Source organism: Phoca vitulina, unplaced genomic scaffold, assembly GCF_004348235.1.
Source record: "Phoca vitulina isolate PV1807 unplaced genomic scaffold, GSC_HSeal_1.0 scaffold9, whole genome shotgun sequence".
Taxonomy (NCBI): Eukaryota; Metazoa; Chordata; class Mammalia; order Carnivora; family Phocidae; genus Phoca; species Phoca vitulina.
This window is the reverse complement of record NW_022589712.1, coordinates 22,677,433-22,699,912: the sequence shown is the minus strand read 5'-3', so window position 1 is coordinate 22,699,912 and position 22,480 is coordinate 22,677,433. Positions and strand designations below refer to the sequence as shown.

Here is a 22,480-nt window from a genome sequence, read left to right as displayed (position 1 = left end):
CTCCTGGCATACACATATATATTTTATAACAAACTGGTTATTACATTAAATATAAAAGGATTAAATATTCCTATTAAGGGGCAAAGATGGTTCAATTGAATTTTTAAAAATTTACATACAGGGACTGATCTACAAAGAGTCAGCTCTGTTCTCAGTCAACTCTATTTTCTATGATAATATTTCCTCAGCCTTCATTAGCTTGTGTAAGAATCCTCTGAGAATCTTGTTAAAACACAGGTTTGTGGGCAACATCCTTCAGAATTGAGGATTAGAAGTATGGTCATTTGCATTTCTATGATCTCCCTGCTCCCAAGTCATGCTGAGGCTACTACTCTTTAAACTCCATTTTGTGCAACTATTATCTACATGATGATCACTATAGCCCCACAGGGGCTGTAGCCAAGGTCTGAACCTTGTCTTTCTTATGAGTTCATATGAGAGGTGAGGTCAGGAGAGCCGAAGGGGCCATGTTTTGAGTTTGGGTAAGACATCATTCTGCATTATTGTTTTACAAAGAAATAGCACATGGATACAACCCTCTTCATCTTTTCTATGAAGACAATAAGACTCTCCCAGTTATCTACACCATCTCTATATTAACAGGGAATTCTCACAGTGCAAGATAAAATTATGATCCTATTTCACTAAATATTCTGCTGATACCACTATTAAACCAAAATGGGACATCACACAAGAGATGTACCACTGTAGGCTGTATGCTTAAAAATGCACCAATGATTCACCAATCATTTCATGTGTGTTCCATCTCCTCGTCTAAATTATATACCATATGAGGGAAGGAGTCATCTCTGCCATTTTTTTGTATCTTCCCAAACATCAAGCATAATAACCTCCCTCAGTGAATTATGAAGACTAAGAGCCAAAGCAATTGTTAGGAATTAGCCTGGAGTTAATCCAAGTTTGCCTTCTGCCCTATCCAGCACTCCCATATATCATTCATCACCCCTCACCAGCAACACCCACCTGACTCATATCGACCCACTCAGTACTTCCACTAGGTTGATGGAAGTCCAATGCTACCAATATCCCAGTAGAAAATCATTAATTAACCTCCTACCATTACATCTATTCAGAGAGCATACCAAAATGGTATGCCTGCCAACCCTATGTGGCAGCAACACTCAACAGTGAGAGTCCAGACACTCCAGCTTCTGGGTACAGCAGACAAACCAGACAGTGCTACTGTTGGAAGGTCAAAGCCCTTCAAATTACCTTTGTAAGTGACCATCTTGCTGGTTCCTGCAGCCCAGCCTTTTCCTGACTTCAACTTAGTCAGTCCAGCCCTAACTAAAACAAGCCTCCTAGACTGTTTTTGTAGGCTTCGAGCCTGTTGGTTTGTTTAATTGTTGTTTTTATGGGTGCCAGGCACTGTGTCGGACACTGATGACTAATACCTCATTTATTTGAGTGATACCAGTTATCAATGGTTTCATCAGGTGAATGGCACAGATCATATGCAAACTACAAAACATGATTAATATGAAAGTTCTGGAAGTCCTAAGTCCTAAGGTGGTGGATTTCAATTTTATTTCCAGAGCATAGCATGAAAGTCAAACCCTCTCCTTTCTTTAGCAAGAGAAGGGAGACTATGAGCCTCTTCATTCAAGGATACGAGGACCCCAGAAATATTAGACTAATTTGTAAGATTCAGCAAGCTTTTCTCCTTAAAGTTAAGTCTCTCTGTTTTAAGGATATGACATCTAGCCCCAGGTAATGTTTTAATTTTTGGAACCCCTGCTGAGTTGGGGTTAGGCATTCATTCAGGGCAAAGAAAGTCCTGTGAAATCTTTCTTGAGACAAATATATTGGTTTGTAGCTAAGCAGCTGTCCCTCAGGTAAGCACTTAGAGTTATGGAGATATCAGGAGAAGCAGGGGAAATGAAGAGACAGGCTACTTTTCATTTCTAGTCATAAAGAATATACAACTTGTTTGTATAACTTGTTTTTTACCAGCCTATATCTGGGAGGACTAGGGGATAGTACTTCCATTGGGCAGTGAATACTCATAAATATGGATTCCTAAATAACTCCAGCTGTTTCCAGTCTGTTTCCTCATGGGTCTCTCTTCAAGACCCTGTTCCCAGACTCCCAGTCATGAAGTCTCCGTCAATGGGATGTCACCTGCTGCAAGGTGTTAAACCTCCAACTCACTGAATACCTGTCACCAAACCAAATAGGCCATTCACTGCCTGGCTGTCCCTAGGAGAAGACACAATGCACTCCCAATGCATTCTTTCGATACCTATCAGTGAATGCGTATCATTTCCAAGTTTTGATCACTGCTAGTCTGACTGTATCAGTGTATCTACTACCTCTTAAGGCTGATCCATCAAACTCTGTGTGCATATGTATATGTGTGCATGTGTGTGTGCATTTATACTCAGAGGATGATACAGCAGAAAAGACCTTAACTAATGAGTACATATATTTTCAGCCTTCCTCTTTATGTCCTAGGTATTCTATGGAATCCCTTCAAGTTTAGGGGAGAAAATGAGGAAACCCAAGGGGCTTCAGGTCTCCCCAAAGCCCCACAATCAGTACAGCTTCCTGACAATCAGATTTATATATTGACTTTTGTAGTAAGCATGCTTTTGAAGAAAGGGTGCTCTCACTTTAAAAAGGGGGTTGGTGTTGAAAATCAGATATTTATTTCAATCCCCTTTCTTTTACAGATGAATAAATCAAGAAGAAATGAAGATTGTCACACAGTCACATAGCTATTTAGCTAGAGCTGGAACTAGAACTGAGGTTGCTTGATTCCCCAACTGTGCATTTTCTATGCACCACACAGCAGGGAGAAAGGGAAGAGAAACAATATTGTGTGTTTGTTGCATGTGTTAATGATCAGGATATGTCTTGATGGTAATCTAGGGTTGAAGTGGCAAACAAAAGTGTGGGAGTGGAATGTCCCATTCTATAACGTGTCCCAAGAAATCTCAGGAAAATCAGAGAGAAAGCAAAAGTTTGAACTCTTGGGCTGAGGAAAATTCTTTCTAGATATGTTTGGTAACTCACACCTACATTTCATAGCATAAAGAGGCAGTATGAATCCTAAATAACCCTTATAAGAAGTTTCCCACCAGGAACATAATGAAGATGCACCTTATAAATTACCAGAATTTGGAGTTTTCTACATATCTGTTATTTGTTAAGAGTGCTCATAGGATGGTGGCAAGGCTTATGAGTAGAATTTCAACTGCATCTTATCAAGATCATTCTAGTGAAGAAAGCTGTTAAAGTCTACTGGAAGGGTCTTACTGATCAGAATCTTTTGTGTATACACACACACACACACACACACACACACACACACACACACACACACGGGCCTGCAGAATCAAACTGTGAAGGATTCCCCTGGGTTTTAGATCTTTATTTTGTTGGCAATCATGGATTCATATTAGAATCACTTGAGGAGCCTTAAGCATAATGACACCCAGGCTCAACGCTAGAAGAATAAAGAATTCTGCAGAGAGGACTAACATTATTATTTTTTTAATGTCCCAGATGATTTTAATATACCACCAAAGACAAGAGCCACTAAGTCAGAGGGTTCAAAAGAACCCAAAAGATGAAGGAAGGAGGTATGAGAGGTAATGAGAAGTTACTATGCCCCAAAGAGCCAAGGTGACTCACTGTCCAAGCAAACCTCCTCAGTGCTGAGTGACCTGTGTCACTTATAGAACCCCACTTACAGAGCATGTGGCTACCATGTCACCACCCTAGATGCCTCACTATCCCAGTGCATCTCTCTCTTGTGGTAAACGTGCCTCTAGAACTCTGCCTGATGCGCAACTACCCAGTCCTCACTCAGTACTCCTGCCTCCACTTCTAGGAAATTCTACCTCTACCTCCCATCTTCCATAAACAACCAAACATCTCATTGAATATATACATATTTTTCTCCACCATGGGTAAACAAGAGAACTTTACCACATACTACTGGTGTTTATGAGGCCCTAATGGAATCCTTCTCACAGCCCCTGTCCACCTGTAAAGGGAATGGATACCCTTCTGATAATAGATTTTCCCTCTTAACTGAATTCATTTTTAACCCTTGCATTTTCCAAAGATATGGCTGCTCACAGTAGTTTCAATAGCCCGAAGAAACTCCCAATACCCCTGCTGGCTCTGGTGAACGTTCATGTGCTGCTGCCCCATCTCTGCTTAGAGGTTTCTGCTCATCATCTGCTCACAGCCTCCAAACTGCCCACCCTTTCAGCAAGCAAGGCAACATTCCCCTTGCCTGCTTAGCTGCTAAGCAGAGCCCAGAACTGTACAAGCAATCCTACAACAAAGTTTTTGTCCTGGTAGTCTGACTCCATTCGGGCTGGAAGTGCTCAGTCTTCTGGTAGATCTCTCATGCCCCACTCCCCCAGTAGATGCTTTGACAGCCCACAGTTCTGCCCCAGTTCTGAGGGAGGGGAACTGGAAATACGTCCAACCTCCTATAAATATTATTAAATCCTTGATATCCATGCTTTCACTTAGCAGGAGCTTACTGAGGACCTGTTCTTTACCGTGTGTGTGAGAGGCTTGGGGAATTAGAGCTTGTCAAAGGCAGGTGGGGCAATGGGATGATAATAATTCCAGGAATCAGGAATCATGAAGTCTGATCCCAGCTCACTAATAATGTACATGGAACTAAGGGCAAGTGTCCATTTCCACATTCCGAAAATAAAATGATCTCTAAGGAGAGCACAATGGGAATGGGAGCGTTTGGCATTTCTGCAGCTAGAAATCAGAATAGAAAAACAACTGGAGCGCAAAGAAAATTACAGGCTTCCCTCGCTATGCAAAAGTGGAGCATTCTTTTTTTTTTTTTTTTTTAAGATTTTTATTTATTTTTTGACAGCGAGACACAGCGAGAGAGGGAACACAAGCTGGGGGAGTGGGAGAGGGAGAGGGAGAAGCAGGCTTCCCGCGGAGCAGGGAGCCTGATGCGGGGCTCGATCCCAGGACCCCGGGATCATGACCTGAGCCGAAGGCAGACGCTTAACGACTGAGCCACCCAGGTGCCCCAAAAGTGGAGCATTCTTATGAAACTTTTCATAAGTTGAAATGGTATAAAGGTAATCGTGTAAGGCCAAGAAGTAATTTATATAGGAACATTTTTGAGCATTCCCAGACCCAAAACATTACCTTTCTTAGGTTTTTCAGATACCTTAGGTCACATCTTGCTAACGGATGCACAAAATAAATTGAGGTAAAGCACAAATGGTCATAGACCCAGTTGAAAGCCATGATGGCTTGCTGCTGAGATGCTGAGTGCGGTTTCAGGGGAGGGAGCTTGGAAGAGCCTTTCTCACTGTTCGTTGCACTCTGCCGCTAAAACAGCTCCCTGCAACACAAACTCTGAACGTTATTTTTGCTTTTCACCTTTTTTTGTAAAAGCAAAACTCCAGGGCGCCTGGGTGGCTCAGTTGTTAAGCGTCTGCCTTCGGCTCGGGTCGTGATCCCAGGGTTCTGGGATCGAGCCGGGCATCGGGCTCCCTGCTCCGCGGGAAGCCTGCTTCTCCCTCTCCCACTCCCCCTGCTTGTGTTCCCTCTCTCACTGTGTCTCTCTCTGTCAAATAAATAAATAAAATCTTTAAAAAAAAATAAAATAAAAAATAAAAGCAAAACTCCTCTTCAGATTCCTTTTGGTTAGCAGAAACAGGTGCTGTTTAGGTCTTTTGTAAAAGTTAGTGGTGTAACATGAACTTTTGAAAAGTGGGGGATACCTGAATTTGAGAAGAGTTACAGGGCAACATACAAAATTAAAAAGCACTATCTTCGATGCCTTAAGAAATGAATAAAGTAATAATTACATTAAAGGAGTGATTGATATATAAAGCAAGAATTAAGGGCACTGAATTTCATGAAGAAACACGATTATTAATATTCGGATCACTCATTGAACATGTAAGAATTGAAGGTTCCCATTTGCTGAACATGCAGAGCCTTTGTCCTCCATATGCTGTATCTCTGCTCTGTGCACCACTTCTCATCAGAAGCATTCAGAATGCCCAGTTGGAGAACCGGGACGATTTTGCATCTAACAACTTGGCTTCCAATTTGGATCCTCTGGGAAATGAAATTCTAAAGGGAGATTTAGTCCAAATGAAGCTCCCACAGGAAAAGCTTGCAGGCTGCCCGCTCCAGCTTTTCAGAGCACCCTCAGTAATGCTGAGAACGGCAGGCAACCATCAAGAGGAGACAAAGAGCCAAATGTGTTTCACAGATACATCCACACTGTGAATGTGCCAGTGAACGTCTGAAGATGTCCCTGACAGCACGGGCTGCTCCATCATGGACCCAAGGAAGCCCAATCACTTGAGAGATCTAAAACTGGCCAGAGAGGAAGCTGACACACATCCTTAGTGCCCCACACTGTTCTGACAGGGAAACCCACAGTGTGTCCTCATCCAGAAGGTCTTTTCCTCTTCGGGTATCTGGGCATCTGCAGGCTGGGAGCTTCCTAGGATGAACAGAAGGACGGGTCTGTGCATGTTCACACATCTCATTTCATTCATTCACACTTCAAAAGGCTCCAGATTCTGTTAAAATTTTAGCTCTTTCTTATTCTCAGTCCATTTTTGAAGCTGGCACCAGCACGCCTGCGTTCCAGGTATAATATATAGCTCCTCACTGCCTCCCACTTCCAAGTCTTGCTACCAAGTATGCCACTCACATTTTCCTCCTTTCAACACAAACATGATGCTTTTCATGCTTTCCTTGCAAATGATGGATGGTAGCTGAGCTAAATATGGAGACAGGGGTTACAGACACATTTTGTTCCTATTAAATGTTCTACTTCTGTGTTATTACCCTTCTTGGCTTCACATTAACTCACTTCCTTCCTGGTATCCAAAAAGAAGGTGCCTATGATTGGAATCCTGGAAGTGAAGAGCTAGACTCCATATTCTAGATCTATCTTTAGGTTTAAAGAGTGTCTCTATTTATTTGTAATTTCTTTTTAGGATGGAGTAAATCACCTGTCACTTTTGTGGTCTAAGATAAACATGCTCCTTGAAATTTGGTACACCTGGGTTTTGTTTTTTTTTGGGGGGGGGGCCGACTGATGAGATGAAGGGTGAATTGTGAAAATGGCACTTCTGGAAAACTGATGTTTAAAATTCTTCTCTAACTTTTAATAAGCTAAACCTGGGGGCTTGTGAAAACCCATAAATACTGACAAAAAGTTGAGTCCAGGCTTTGGAAATGAACACAACCAGCTTGGTCTCCTGTTTCTGCCTCTCACTACCTCATGACGCTTGTTTATGCTTAAAAAGCCTCAGTTTCCCAGTCAGGGTTCCCACATTGCATCTGAGCGTCATGTCTCTTTAGTCCCCTTTAATATAGGACAACTCCCTCGGATTTTTAAAAATTTCATTTTTGCTGTCTCTCTTGACGTTAACATTTTTTGGTAATTCAGGACAATCGTTTTGGAGAACGTCCTACATTCTGAATTTGTTCTATTATTTCCTCATAATTAGATTCATATTAAAAATATTTGGCAAGAATACTTCAAAGTTGATGTATACTTCTCACTGCATCTCATCAAATGGCACATAATAGTCCCATTAGTAGGGAATACCAAATTTGATTACTTGTTTAAGGTAATTTCTGTCAGAGTTCTTTATTCAAAAGGGACTTCTCTTTGTAATTAATAAATAATATTTGATGGGGTAAAAATTTAAAACTGTATGAATATTTAGTCCCTCAAAAAAATTTCATCCAGTGGTTTTGCAATCCATTAATTATTCTTCCATGAACCATGTATTCATTTATCATTTATTTATTTAGCTTTGCAAAACAGCAATTTTTTTAAGTCTGTCATTTCTTCTGCATGTACTTAATTGGCCTTCTTTTGTAAAAACAACTTTCCTTTTTTTCTTTCTTCCCCTCTATTTCTCTTTCTCCCTTTTTGAGCATCACTATGAACTGATAGATTTTTTTAAAATCAATGAGCTCGTACTGTCATTATTCTGTTGATGTTCAAATTTGCCAAGAATGTGATCAGTGGAAGTTCCTTCCAAGGGGCTCCTAAAAATTTTTTATCTATTTGTCTGTTTTGCTTTTAGTGGTTGCATAGAGTTTATAATGTGCATATCTAACTGATCCCATCTACTTTCAAATATTGTATTGCCTTACAAATGGTTTAAGAACTTTACAACAATATGCTTCCCTATCTCCCCTCCAGTCCTTTGTGCTATTGTTATCCTACAATTTACTTCTGTATGTATTATTAAACAGCAATTGTTATGTTTGCTTTAAGAAGTCAATTACGTTTAAAGCAATTAAAAATGAGAAAGCTTTTCTTTTATTTACCCACATATACATCATTTTCTATCCCTTTCCATTCCTTTGTGTAGATCTAAACATCTATCTGGTACTTTGCATCTACTTAAAGAATTTTCTTTATTTTCCTAAGCAGGTCTGCTTGGATTTTCATTGTCAAAAACATCTTTATGTTGCTTCTTTTTTGAAAGATATATTTGTTGGCTATAGAATTTTAGATTTTTTTCTTTCAGTATTTTAAAGATGTCATTTCTTTGTCTTTTAACTTGCATAGTTTCTGACAAGGAAACTGCTATAATTCTTCTGTTTGTTTCTCTATTAATAATGTTTCATTTTATTTTTAGTTGCTTTAAATTTTTTTTTAGCACTAGTTTCAACAATGGGATTATGATGTGATATAGTGTGGTTTTCTTTTAAGTTTATCATGTTTGGGGTTCACTGCGCTTCTTGATCTGTGGATTTAGATATACAAGTATATATAATTATAATACAATTATACATATAATTTATATATAATATAGGACATATATATTATAATTTAATTTAATATATGTATTTTATATATATATATATATTTGGGACATTTTGGCCATGATTTTTTCAGATATTTTTTCTTCCTCCTCAGAGTTCAATTCCATGTATATATATTGCTTGCTATTGCTAAATAGCTCTTGGAGCTTTGTTGTTCTCATATTTGTTTTGTTGTTGTTCTCCTTCTTTTTCCTCTTCCTCTTCTCCCACCTCCTTCCTCCTCCCCTTTCTTGTCTTTCACTTCCTTCTTCTCTTCCTTCTTTAGTTTTTTTCCTCTGTGGTTCATTTATTAGCACCTATTTCTATGTTTCAAGTTCACTGACATTTTCTTCTTCAGTTAACTGCTGTTAATACCATCTAGTATATTTTTCATTTCAGATATTATATTTTTCATCTCTGGGATTTCTGCTCATTATCTTCATGTTTTCCCTTACCTTCTGATGAGTATCAAGCGTATTTATAATAGCAATTTTAATGTTTTTGCCAATTTGAACATCTCAGTCATTTGGAGGTAAATTTTTATTGACTGACTTTTTTCATAGACATGGGTTATATTGTACTACTTCCTCATATGGTTAGTCATTTCTTATTTGATGCTGGACTTTGAGATTTTTAGGTTGTCAGTGCCGTATTTTGTTGTATTCCTGTAACTATTGTTAGAACTCGTTCTGGCATGCGCTTGGAATTAATTTCATTCATCACGCTATTTGGATTAAGTTTTGTTGGTACAGAGCAAGAACAATTTTTTGTCTAGTGCAAATTTATCCACACTACAAAGATGATATCTTTCTGAGAATTCTATCCAATGTCCCGTGTGTTATGGAGTCCTTCTCCCCTGTCTGGTGGAAACACAAATTATTCCTAGCCCCATTTGACTCTAGGAATTCTTCGGCCTGCTACTTTCCAGTAGTCCTTTCTTTGGTCTGGAGTATTTTCTTCCAAAGCACGTACAAAACAGTACTCTGCTTCAGCCTCTCCAAATCTTTGGAACTCAGTTTCCTCTTTTCCAGTATTTTGCCATGAAAATTTTGGCTGCCTTGGCTTCCTTGAATTATAAATTTTTTTCTCTTCAATTTAATGAGACTCCCAGCCCCTGGTGGAGTCCCCCTTCCTATGCTGCAGCCTAGAAATTTCCTTCAAGCATTAGGCCGGTTCATTTGTAGGTCTAACTTTGTTTCCTTTTCACGGGAGTATACCTCAGGATAAATGTATATCCCAGGTTTCTAGTTATTTAAGATAAAAAGGTAAATTAGGTGTCTGTTACTCTATCAGTGATGAAAGGAAAAGTCCTCTTTATCTTCTTGGCAAGTTCTCGTCAGTATTTGATTACCTTTTTGCTTTCTAACACAACCGGATGTTCTATGCTCATCTTGTGTTTTTCCAGTCCTGAACTCAGAATCAGCCATTTCTTCAAGGCGCTCCAAATCTTTAGTAGACAATGGTCTTTAGACAATGAAATACGGGTGCTACATTTGCTCATTTATACTGTGGTGTCATTCCATCTGTAACTTTTTAAATCATTATGTCATACTGATATCTTGAATTTCAAGCCCAACAGTATTCTCCTCACCTCCCCTCATGCCATATATCTCTCTCTTTTTTAGTACAGCTAGAACCCTAGTTCCCAACACATCAATGTATTTAGTCATTTGCTCCGTACACATAGAAATAATTTCATAATTATTCTACCAACGCCACTAACTTAATAACAAACTTAGGATTCTTTTTGCAATTATTCTTGTCTTTAAAATACCTCCCATACAAGATATACAACCAGAGTACTGCGTTCAAAATTATTTAGATTTTAATTTTTTCTGTGATTTTGCTATAAATTTGATATATAGTTAAGTTTATTTTTCTGTTGTTTTTATTTAATTTTAGGATTTGCTCTTACTTCACCATTTTTAATTAAATTTTATTTTTTGATCATGTATAATATTTACATAGTATAAAGATCAAAACCAACAGAGAAATCTCACTCCTATTCCAGTCCCCTCTACTTCATTCTCATGAACCCTTGGAATTAACCATTATAATTATTGGTTAATTTTTTTTTATAAATGAGCAAGTACACATATATGAGAGAATGTATATATTCTTATTTCACTACTCTTTCCTCTTTTGTCATGTATAAAAGAAAAATCACTATATATGCTCTTTTTTTTTTTTCACTTAACAAGGGCACACTATATAAAAGATGTCTCATAGGCATCCAATTGTAGATATCAAACAGAGCCTTAAGATTTCTTCCTGATAAGTTTCTCTACCAAATATCACATAATTTTACCTTGCCAGTTATCAAGCAATATTTAATTTTGGTTTTGTTAAAGTCAATTTCTCTTGAAGTTTCCTGTATATAACTTTAAGACAAAACTGATGCTCTCCAAAGCACAGTTTTAAAAGACAGACTTCTCTTTATCCTGAAAAATTGGAATCACATTATCTTCTTATCATTGACCCCATTTTTCAAAACTCAATTCTCTCCAAGTATGACCTTTCAGAACTCTGCAAATTAACCACAGCTTGGTTAATTTGAGGAGGTCCGTGAATGAAATTGTCCCAATTCAGATTCAACTTCCCTGTTTTCTTCTAAACATCTGTCTGAAGGTCAGGGACAGTTTGAATTCTATATTTGTTCTACAAGCAGGTTTCTGTAGGTCCCAACTTGAAATTGTGGGCAAGGAAGAGTTTCTGTTACTTGATCAATTAAAGTGACCTTAATATAAAACACACAAATAAATAAAAATTGTATTTTCTGAAGAACTAACATTGAATAAATGTTGTTAGCATTATACAATAAGAGTAGCTGTTATTGATAAATTTAATAGACTGTCTCAGAGCACTTCAGTGCTATGAAATTTTCATTCTTTCAACAGTACAATGCTACCAAGTGGAAGGTCCAGGCTGGGGCTGAGCAATTGCACACCTGAATAAATCAGAGCTTTTGCCCTCAAAGGTCTTACTGACAGTTGAGGAGACACGTATATTCACAGATATTATTCAAGTAAGATGTACTGCATATTATCACGAGAAGAGCTGTAAGTAAAAGACAATGAGGGTTTGGTGACAAGGACATTAATTCTGATGGTGGTATTTGATAAACTTCTTGGAGAACATAAGATCGAATCTCAATCTTGGAAGGCTGAGCGGGATTTTGACAGCAATGAGTGACAATTGGTTTTGACTTGTGCTAAAATGGCCTATTTGAGGCTGTTGTAAGACAGAAAACACAAGACAGTTTTAATTAAGACAATTCCAGTGAGAGTGAGAGGACAGAGAGATTCAAAGGTCAAATGTCCAAAAACAGGAAGATCCCAGCAAAATGTCATTGATGACCATCAATACACATTACTGCAAAGAACCTAAAATAAAGATATAATACCTTGGAGTGCTGAGAAAACAAAGTAAGTTTTCTGATGGATTTATTTTACCTTCCCCACAGGATTATCATGAATATCAAGAAAAGTGAATGTGAAAAATATTTTGTTTGTTGTGTGGTGTTCTTGTTATTTCTATTAACAAAAAGAGCAATAATAATATGGCTATTTAAAGGCGTCTTTTTTTCTTCCTTGTGATAAGCCTGGAAGTGAAATGAAAACAAAGGCTGAAATGAGTTTTGCTGTAGAAAATAATTCTACAAGTTTCAAGTAAACCAACTGTAGCTGCTGAAATTGAACATATTGGGTTCTGCTGTGGAAGAAAAAGGGCCTCCAAACTCACTTTTAGCAGGAAAATGAAGTTTTTTTCTTGATGAGAAGAAATCTGTTGAATTCAATACAACAGTTCCATTTTTCCTAAGAGTGCAGGATGGGTTGTTGTAATGCAGTGTTTTCATGAATCTTTATTTCCCTCTTTCATAGGGAGATAAGTGAAGACTAGTTGTGGCATGAAGAGTCCCATTCTATGACCACCTCCCTTATGGTCTCAGAGGGACAAATTCAGGCCATAAACTCCCAAAAGAATGTATCATAATCACCATCATCATTGCCATAGACTGAATGTTTGTGCCCCCCCCACCACCACCACCACCAAATTCATATGTTAAAACCCAACCCCCAGTGTGATATATTTGGAGGCAGAGTCTTTGGGAGGTGATTAGGTCATGAGAGTGGAGCCCTCAAGGATGGAATCAGTGCCCTCATGAAAGGGAACCCCAGGATCTCCCTTGCCCCTTTTGCCATGTGAGGAAGCAGTGGAAAGACAGCCAACTCTGCACCAGGAAGCAGGTTCTCACCAGACACCAAATCTGTCAGCACCATGATCTTAGACTTCTCAGTGTCCAGAACTATGAGAAATAAATGTGTGTTGTTTAAGCCACCCGGTCTATAGTATTTTTGTTATAGCATCCTGAATAGACTAAGACAATCACCCACACAGCATTTTAATGATTATCTGGTTTCACGTGACAATGTGAACTGAGAGAGTGACCCTGGCCTTGCCAGTCCCTACTGGTACAGACAACCATAGGCACAGACATTATAAATATAGCTGAACAACATAGGCAGTGCAGTATAAGTTTCTTATAAGCAAGGAAGGTAATAATACTTAATAATCATTGGGTGCATGTTACACACTCAAACACTATTGTAACAGATTCTCATATTTTGTCTTATTTAATTTCAAAATCAAATAACCATTTGAGGTAAGTCTCATTCTTAACCTCCCTTTACTGATGAGAAAACTGAGGCAGAGAGGATTAAATATTCTCAAATACTCTTTTTGCCCTAGATTACACAGGATTTTAACTCAGGCCTTAGGGCTTCAGACTTCCCCTTTTTAACCATGGCTTATTATCTCCAACACTGCATTTTACGGATTAAAAATAGGAAGGAGGGGCGCCTGGGTGGCTCAGTTGGTTAAGCTGCTGCCTTCGGCTCAGGTCATGATCCCAGGGTCCTGGGATCGAGCCCCGCATCAGGCTCCCTGCTCGGCAGGGAGCCTGCTTCTCCCTCTCCCTCTGCCTGCCTCTCTGCCTACTTGTTCTCTCTCTATATATCTCTCTGTCAAATAAATAAATAAAATCTTTAAAAAAAAAATAAATAAATAAATAAATAAAGGAAGGATTTATAACTGATTGGAGTCTAACAAAAGCATCAGAGAGCCCCATCTGTAGATATGGGGTAAAGAGATAATGTCAGCTTCTTGGATCAGAAGAGAGAGAAGAGAGCCAATAAGATAGGCCTGGGATTGAATTAGAGCTCTATGCTTACTAGCATTGTGACTTTAGGGAGCTACTTAGCCTCTGCATATCTGTTTCTTCATCTATAAACTGAGAATAAAAATCACAAGTACAGCAAGGGCTTGCAGTGAGGTTTAAAGAGTGAATACATGTGAAGAACCTATGGGTAGTGGTTGGCACATAGAATATATTAAAATTACTATTACTATTATTATAGGTAAGAATTCAGCTACCAGGCAGCTTCTCAAAGGACAGAGCTTTATGTTCTTGTACTTGGTTGGTTGTTCACAGGTACCAGAACATTTTCTCCTTGGTTAGGGAAAGTTCTGAGTATAGGAAAGATTGAGGAATTGAAAGCTCATTCCAGCTGAGACCCAAGCTCTCCAGCACTGGTTCTCCATTCATGACCTTGAAGTACACCTCTGATGTGGCTTCCTTCTTTCCCAGGACTCCAGCCTGGCTTCTGGCTTTCATGGAGTAGATTCTCCAGCAGTTAGGCTCATTCTCAGTGACTTCCTCCTACAACAACCACAGACTGCACAGCCACGCAGCCTCCTGGGTGCCCACCTCTCCTGGGGATACACAGAGACATTGTCTCACTGGGGACAGGCCCTGTTTTGAAGAGAAGCTCAGCCTCTTAGAAACTGGAAAGAAAGCTGAAAGAAAGTAAAAGTATTAAGACACAAGTGAGGGAGTTTATAATTTAGAACAGAAAAGGTCTTAACAGATCTGGCTCTAACTCCTCTCATAAAAGATGAGAACATTTAAAACTAGAAAAGGGATTTGCCAGACATCACTTAACCAGAGTTAGCAGAACTAGAATGGCCAGACTCCTGGTGGAAGGGTTGATGTTTTCAAATTATGCACCTCAGGGCACCAGAGTTTCTTTGATGTTCTCCAGAGATTTCTAAGGGAGAAGGGAGCAGGGAGACTTCTAGACATTTCCTCAATGAGCACACCTCCACAACAATATAGTTTACATTGGGGCTTCTAACTAAGACCGGTTTTGTAGGAAGGGCTCTAGGGCAAAAAGAATATTTGAGAACCACTGTCCTAGACCTTTTTGCATCTCAGACACTCATCATTTTTTTTCTTTTCTTTTTTTTTATTGTTATGTTAATCCCCATACATTACATCATTAGTTTTAGATATAGTGTTCCATGATTCATTGTTTGTGCATAACACCCAGTGCTCCATGCAGAACGTGCCCTCCTCAATACCCATCACCAGGCTAACCCATCCTCCCACCCCCCTCCCCTCTAGAACCCTCAGTTTGTTTTTCAGAGTCCATCATCTCTCATGGTTCGTCTACCCCTCCGAATTCCCCCCCTTCATTCTTCCCCTCTTGCTATCTTCTTCTTCTTTTTTTTTTTCTTAACATATATTGCATTATTTGTTTCAGAGGTACAGATCTGAGATTCAACAGTCTTGCACAATTCACAGCGCTTACCAGAGCACATACCCTCCCCAATGTCCATCACCCAGTCACCCCATCCCTCCCACCCCACCCCCCACTCCAGCAACCCTCAGTTTGTTTCCTGAGATTAAGAATTCCTCATATCAGTCAGACACTCATCATTGATTGAACAATTTCTAGAAAACAAACTTGAAAGCTTCACCAATTATGGAGCCTTTTGTTACATATTCCAGGGGCCATTGAAGCCATACGATTATACTACAGGCCTTCAGATAAATGTTGAAATAAATATGAAAATAAAAGGGGGCATAAACCTCAGCATGTTTGTGTGTGACTTACATGTGTTTATGAATTTTATCATTTTGCAAATTAATAGTAAATACTTTGTCTGAATAAGACAAATATGGCAAGAGTAATAAAGACAACCTGTGCAATATTTTTCAGTTGCCTACTATGTGTGTCACAAAAGCTTTGCTGTAGCCTGAATAAGTTTCTCACACATATGTGCTAGCAATACTGAAATGTATCTAGATGACTTGACCACTGATAAAATCCAATTGCATCTTAAAATGTTGAACTGATGGGGCACCTGGGTGGCTCAGTTGGTTAAGCGACTGCCTTCGGCTCAGGTCATGATCCTGGAGTCCCTGGATCGAGTCCCGCATCGGGCTCCCTGCTCGGCGGGGAGTCTGCTTCTCCCTCTGACCCTCTCCCCTCTCATGTGCTTTCTCTCTCATTCTCTCTCTCTCAAATAAAGAAATAAAAAAAAAAAAAAATCTTTAAAAAAAAAATGTTGAACTGATGTTATGATATTTTCAAATATTTCAGATATTTTCTCAGTCAACATTTCCCTTTAATATAGATCTAAGATTTTTTTAATCATGAAAAAGACATTCCTGTGTGTGAAAGTTTAAGGGACTCTGGTTAGACTGCAAGACAGGAATGAGTTTTGAATAATAAATTCCGCTGTGCCATGCACATAGTGCATGGAAGTTTACTGAGCATTTCTAGGTTATTCCAGGTAATCACTTGTTTTTGTGAGCCTGGCCATACCCATTCTTTCTTTTATATATTACCACTTGAATTCAACAGTCCTCCAATCAGAAGGAGAGGGACCTGGGGAAGTGAGCTGGTTACATTATCTGGATATTAATAAAAATTAAAACCTTTTCAAAAGAGATGTAATATAACTTCTTTATTTCTCCTCAGTACACGAGCCTGTAATCATGCTGGGAGAAAAGCCCTTTACAGAAAAGTTAGCACTTGCTTAAGATAAATGTTAATCATAAAAGACAAGTACAAAAGAACAGATAACCTACTCATTTACCATAGTTAGCATTATCATGGAAGAGTGGGGCAGGCAGTCTAATAAAACTAGAAGGAAGTGGGATTGCCCACTTAATGTTTATTTGGTGACTGGAGGAAAATCAGGTGGGCTCAGTTATAATGAAAATCTAAAGGAACTGGGATATCACAATACAACCACCTCAGGAATATTGGGAACACTGGACAAGTAATATATCTTTGTGTGTGTGTGTTTTCTTTTCTGTTCTTAATCTCCAAACACAGTGGGTGGTGAACATAAGGCCAGTTGGAGCCTGGAGGGGCCTCCTCTCTGGAGTGAAGAGACAGCCCTGGAGTGAGAGGCCACTTGATAGCCAAGAAGGCAGAGTCGGTCACCAAAGGGTGAAGTCATGACAGAATCCAAGAATGCATAGTCAATTTAGTGGAAGGGGATAGATGAACAGAAGGGAGAACCAGAAGCCCCGGCGATTAGAACAATCATCTTTTTCTCCTGGTTCTCCACTCTTAAAACTTGAGCAGACACAACTCTGAAAGGTGCCTCAAGGGCCAATCTGTCCCTAGTGTTTGCGTCACAAACAGCTTTTGCAGTATAAGCTATCTTTTGACACTGGGCTTTGAATGAATACCCTGCATGTCAGGGAAACACCCAACACCTTTCCAGCCAAGAGCAATAAATGTTCTGTTGCTCTTGAATTCTTGAAATCATAACTGCTTAAGGTGGTTATCTTTCCAGATGACAGATATTTTTTTGTCAAGGTGGCCTTCTGTAGGCCAGGAAGAGGAATCTCACTGGGAACAGAATAGGCCGGCACCTTGAGCTTAGATTTTGCAGCCTCTAGAAGTGTGAGAAATAAACATCTGTTGTTTTAAGTCGCTCAGTCTATGATATTTGTTATAGCAACCCAAGCTGACTAATACATACAGTTACAAAGCAGTCAGGTACCCCTTGACAGTATGTTGCTATCTATGACATTCCTTTTATTTTCACAAATACACTGAAATTTTTCTTGAGAATAGCCAGAGATATGTGAAGAACTCTCAGAAGATTCCCTCAGATCTTGAAAATCAACCCTCTAAGCAGCATGGAGATTTGAGCATAAAAAGCTCATGATAGCTAATTTTTCTGGTTCAGAGAGTATATAAAAGGATCTACAAGAACTAAACAAAAAAGAATTGTACCAAACTGGATTAACTGGGGCTCCTCAAGTGAGGGCAAGCCCAGAACACCTGCCAACAGTTAAAGATTGTGACCTACAGTCATTGTAACAAATTGCATAAGACTGATTTGGCAGAATTCCAGGTAACACCTCACTGAGAATTGCTACCAGGAAATTGCTAACAAAATGCCAAGAAAAAGTGGCTGTGAGGTGCAAAATGCAGCCCCCTTTCTCCAGTATAAGAATTGTATTTTTTTATTCCCATATGTGTATGGTATTTTAGACTTAGAGGTTCGAATTTTGATCTGTTTAATAACATTCTCTTAAAATAAATGTTAAAACCTCTTGGTCCATAAAGTTGTGAACATATCATCTCCTGGGGAGGGGCGATGAGGGGAGCATGCTGCAAACAAAGCTGTAATGGGAAAATGAGTATGAAATCACATTCCCACAGACGCTGCAGTTTTAAAACAATTGGCTTTAAGTTCTGTGTCGTTTCCTTTGCCTCAACTTCCTCCTCCTATCAGTCTAGCCCAATCAGGTTTCTCAAGTGACTGAAGATCAAAATATCAGCATCTATTCCACACCTAAAGAATTTTCCTTTACATTTTCTGGGTGAGTACAATGTAGACTTTAATGTTTCCATAAGCAGAGGAGATCAACATCCATGCAGACAGTGTGGGGTTTGGTGACGCACAAGTATAGCATGAAACATCTTCAATAAATCATATTCGCTGTGTTTCCTATTCCCGTAATGCAGGAAGTGCTGGTTCCACAGGCCCCTGGGCTCTCAGAGATAAGGAAAGCTCTGCAGTGCTCAGAATTTTCAGATAGAGCTTTGGAATTTTGCATGAGATATGGAGTATGCAGTCCTAGACTGAACAGATAGGAAGCTGTTCCTCAGGTGTCATCACCCACTGGAGCTGTCTGTCCGGACCTGGAAAACATGGATAGCTGAGATTCCTCTCTGGGTTTGAGATAGGCTGTTGTGTATATGTTTAGATAAACTTATACCCAAGTGCCTATCCAGCCATTGCTGTGGAATTTCGTTCATGAGAGCAATGTCCATAGTAAAGGAAGCAAATCAAACTGTGTTTGGTAGGTCTGCATATGAAAGTGGGCTTAGATTTGACATCCTGGGGTCTGGTTAAAGGATCAAATGAATCAGTAGATAAATTATTAACCGTTTTTCTTTATGTGACTTGAAACACATTCCCATCCTGAGGTAAGGTAGGTTGTAAGCCATAAGGTAAAGCATGATAATAAGAGTTGTGAAGTCTGCATTCTGGAAGCTTTTTTTTGTTTGGAAGTTAATGCAGGGGTGGGGGGACATGGGGGTGGGACAAAAGCGAATATCTACATTATAAAAAGATGATACGGGTAATCCCAAACAGGGAATAGTCAGAAACATTTAAATGCTTCTCTTATAATGCTCAATAGAAATAAAGCAGGAAATAAAAGTTAAATACATCATAAAGTGTGCATGATGGCTTCAGTGTAGAAATTGTATGTCTGTTAACATGGCTGAGGGAAACATAAAGAAATGAAAGCAGTCATATTCTTTTTTTTCTTACACAAAGGCAATTTATTCACAGAAAACAATAATTTGAGGAATCCTGTTCATAGATGGCTACCACGGTTGACCCCCTTTCCTGCGTGTGCTATTGGAGGGGATGAGGTTGACACCCTCCATCTACCTGATCTTCATTCCTGAGTGGATGACCGGGCTCCAGGTCCAGGGGTCTTGGTTCTATTTCCTCCTGTGGCCGGAGTTTGATGTGGAGGGCAATGATGCCCAGCTCCTTGCATCTCTGGGCTATATCCTGGGCAGCCAACATGGCAGCGTAGAGAGAGGACTCATCTTGGTCAACCTTCCAGTCACCCAGCAGATGGTTTCCTTACCAGAAAGATTGGTGACATGGACAAAAGTGTCGTTGAAGGATGCAAAGATGTGGCAGCCACCAAACACATTTTCTCCTTCAGTTATGTGAGGTCCAAGGCTGATGACCTGTTCTTCCTTCTTTTCCTTCCCCTTGCAAGATTCCATTTCTGTGCATCTTCTCCAGACTCTGCCATCAGAAAGGGAAAGTAGTTATATTCTTGATGGACAGTGGGTCTTTTTGTTCCACTGTGATCGTGATACATACGGTGTATAACGATTGGAACAGTGGGCAACGTAATTCCTGCTTTCTTTGCAATTTCTTTGGAAAGTACGTTGAATGTGTTCTGATGTTAGGGAATTACTCAGAGATCTACTGTACAGCCTTGTACCTCTAGGCAGCTGTACTGTATTGCACACTTAGATTTGTTAAGAAGGTGGGTAGATCTCATGTTAAATGTTCTTACTGCAATAAAATAAATTTTAAAAAATAAAATAAAGGAATGCTTGGAAAGCAGGCTCATTTTCTTTTTTTAAAGATTTTATTTTATTTATTTGACAAAGAGAGAGAACGCGAGAGAGGGAACACAAGCAGGGGGAGTCGGAGAGGAAGAAGCAGGCTCCCCACTGAGCAGGAAGCCTGATATGCGGCTTGATCCCAAGACTCTGGGATCATGACCTGAGCCGAAGGCAGATGCTTAACGACTGAGCCACCTAGGCGGCCCAGCAGGCTCATTTTCTTACTTTGCTCCCAGAACTTGTTCATATTAAGCATGTCCGTATATTTTCCTAGGCTGCACAGCTTCCCCTCTTGGATTTGTGTATCCCAAACACTTCCCTGAGGTGGGTAAAGGAAGTATGTAAGTGTTTGACTTTTAAATATTTTCCTAATGAAAGAATCTGGGTTTGTGGAGACTTCATTGGTCATCTTGAACATGTGCTCACTTCCACATCTTAAGTGGATCCTACTGAAAAGGGGCTCTTTTTTTTTTTAAGTGTCAAATCAATTCTACTGAAAATTCTGCCAATTGAGTCAGACCCAGTGCTCAGATTAAATCTCTAGAAGTAATATATGGTCTCTCTCTTTTTCTCACACAGCATATCTTGTCCTTACCATATAATCTAAACCTTAAAAATAAAAGTGTGACCGTTCCTCATGACTTCCACCATTGTCACTCTTGTCCAAGTCACCATCCCTTGTTCCTTGAGCTGCTACAATATCTCCCAACTGGCATCCCAGCTTCCACACTTGCCCACCCTTGAGTACATTGTCTACAGAGTAGCCAAGAAAGATCTTTCAACATCCTATTCTGACATTGTAGAAGGCAAGAGAGTACCTTGAGAGGATGGATTGGAATTGAAGGTATTGATGTGCAGTCAGGATTTCTAAAATGTGTAAATGTTTCAGTATATGTATACATCCACATGCAGATATAATATAGACACACATATGTACACATGCGTTTACATTTCCTACCTCTGTCTGCTGAAAGAACCTTGGAGCAATGACACTCTCAATAACAAAATGAATGCCGCCCCCAGGTCTTGACTTCTGACACCATCTCCACTAAAATGAATCAGAGATTCTCAGAGAAATGACAGTTTTCTAGGCTGGGTAAGCTAAATACAATAAGATACTGAAAAATTGCTTTTGTTGAGGAACGTGGTCAAAAAGATAAGACCACCAATTGACCTGTGAGCTAGATCTTGGCACCCCAAGGCTCCTTACCCCTTCCCCTGTCCTTGGAATGTGAGTTCAGCTTGCCTTTCCCACTCCCAGAGGCTGCTCCAAGGACACAGCCTAAAGATGACGATGTGATGTTGAAAGTACCTGCACAGTATACGTGACTGAGCCATTAGGGCCTCTCAGGATTTGGAAGGCAGGTGTGGGAATAAATTCATTTTGCTGCTGCCCAAGACAAGCCTCATATATGTTTTCTTTGCTATTATTAAAATTGCCACCTATCAATTTGGAGTGGCCTGCCTCTTTCTTTGGTCTATACCAGCCCTCTGCATATGGGGGCTGGATTCAGATTACGTCGGAAAGCTCCTGAGAAGATTGTGTGAGAAGGTTGTGAACCTAAACCTTTTTGTCGAAAACTTAAGGAAATGCCCCCCAAAAATGAGAAGGACTTGTCACAAGGACACAGGGAATGGCTTGAAGGAGCTCCCACTGGGAAAATTTGAGAAATAAAATAATTAAGGGTAGTAATTAATCATAAGCCATTAAAAAGTAGAAAACTACAGTTCCACACCGATAATAAAATGAAATAAAGGGTGAAGAAGAAGGGAAGGCTCTTGCTTACAGTGGCATGTTTACTTGCTTACAGTAAATGTGGGGTGAGTATTGAATATGGAAAATCATCATTTGGTAAGTATCACAGTAAAGAAGAATTCAGGCAAGGATCATCAAGAAATGTTAAATCTAGGGAGTAAATTTTGGTAAGGACCAGGATATCTGCATAATCGTTTATTAGCAGCAAGGAGAAAATAGTAACTATACAGTGGACACACTGGATAACACCATGACTGAGTGATTAAAATTATTATCACAAAGGATGGGCAGATGGACATTGTATGTCTCCAGATGGGATATCCTGAGAAGGACAAACATCAGTTCTATGTTATTTCTGCCAAGAATGCATAACCTGAATCTAATCATGAGAAAATGTTAGACAAACCCAAAATGGGGATTGATCTATTAAAAT

The 22,480-nt window shown here is 39.5% G+C and overlaps 1 pseudogene; it reads right to left on the bottom strand.

Moving 5' to 3' along the window:
- Nucleotides 1-19,523: 19,523 nt before the first annotated feature.
- On the bottom strand, nt 19,524-19,949 carry LOC116634690 (annotated as a pseudogene).
- Between the last annotated feature and the right edge of the window lie 2,531 nt (nt 19,950-22,480).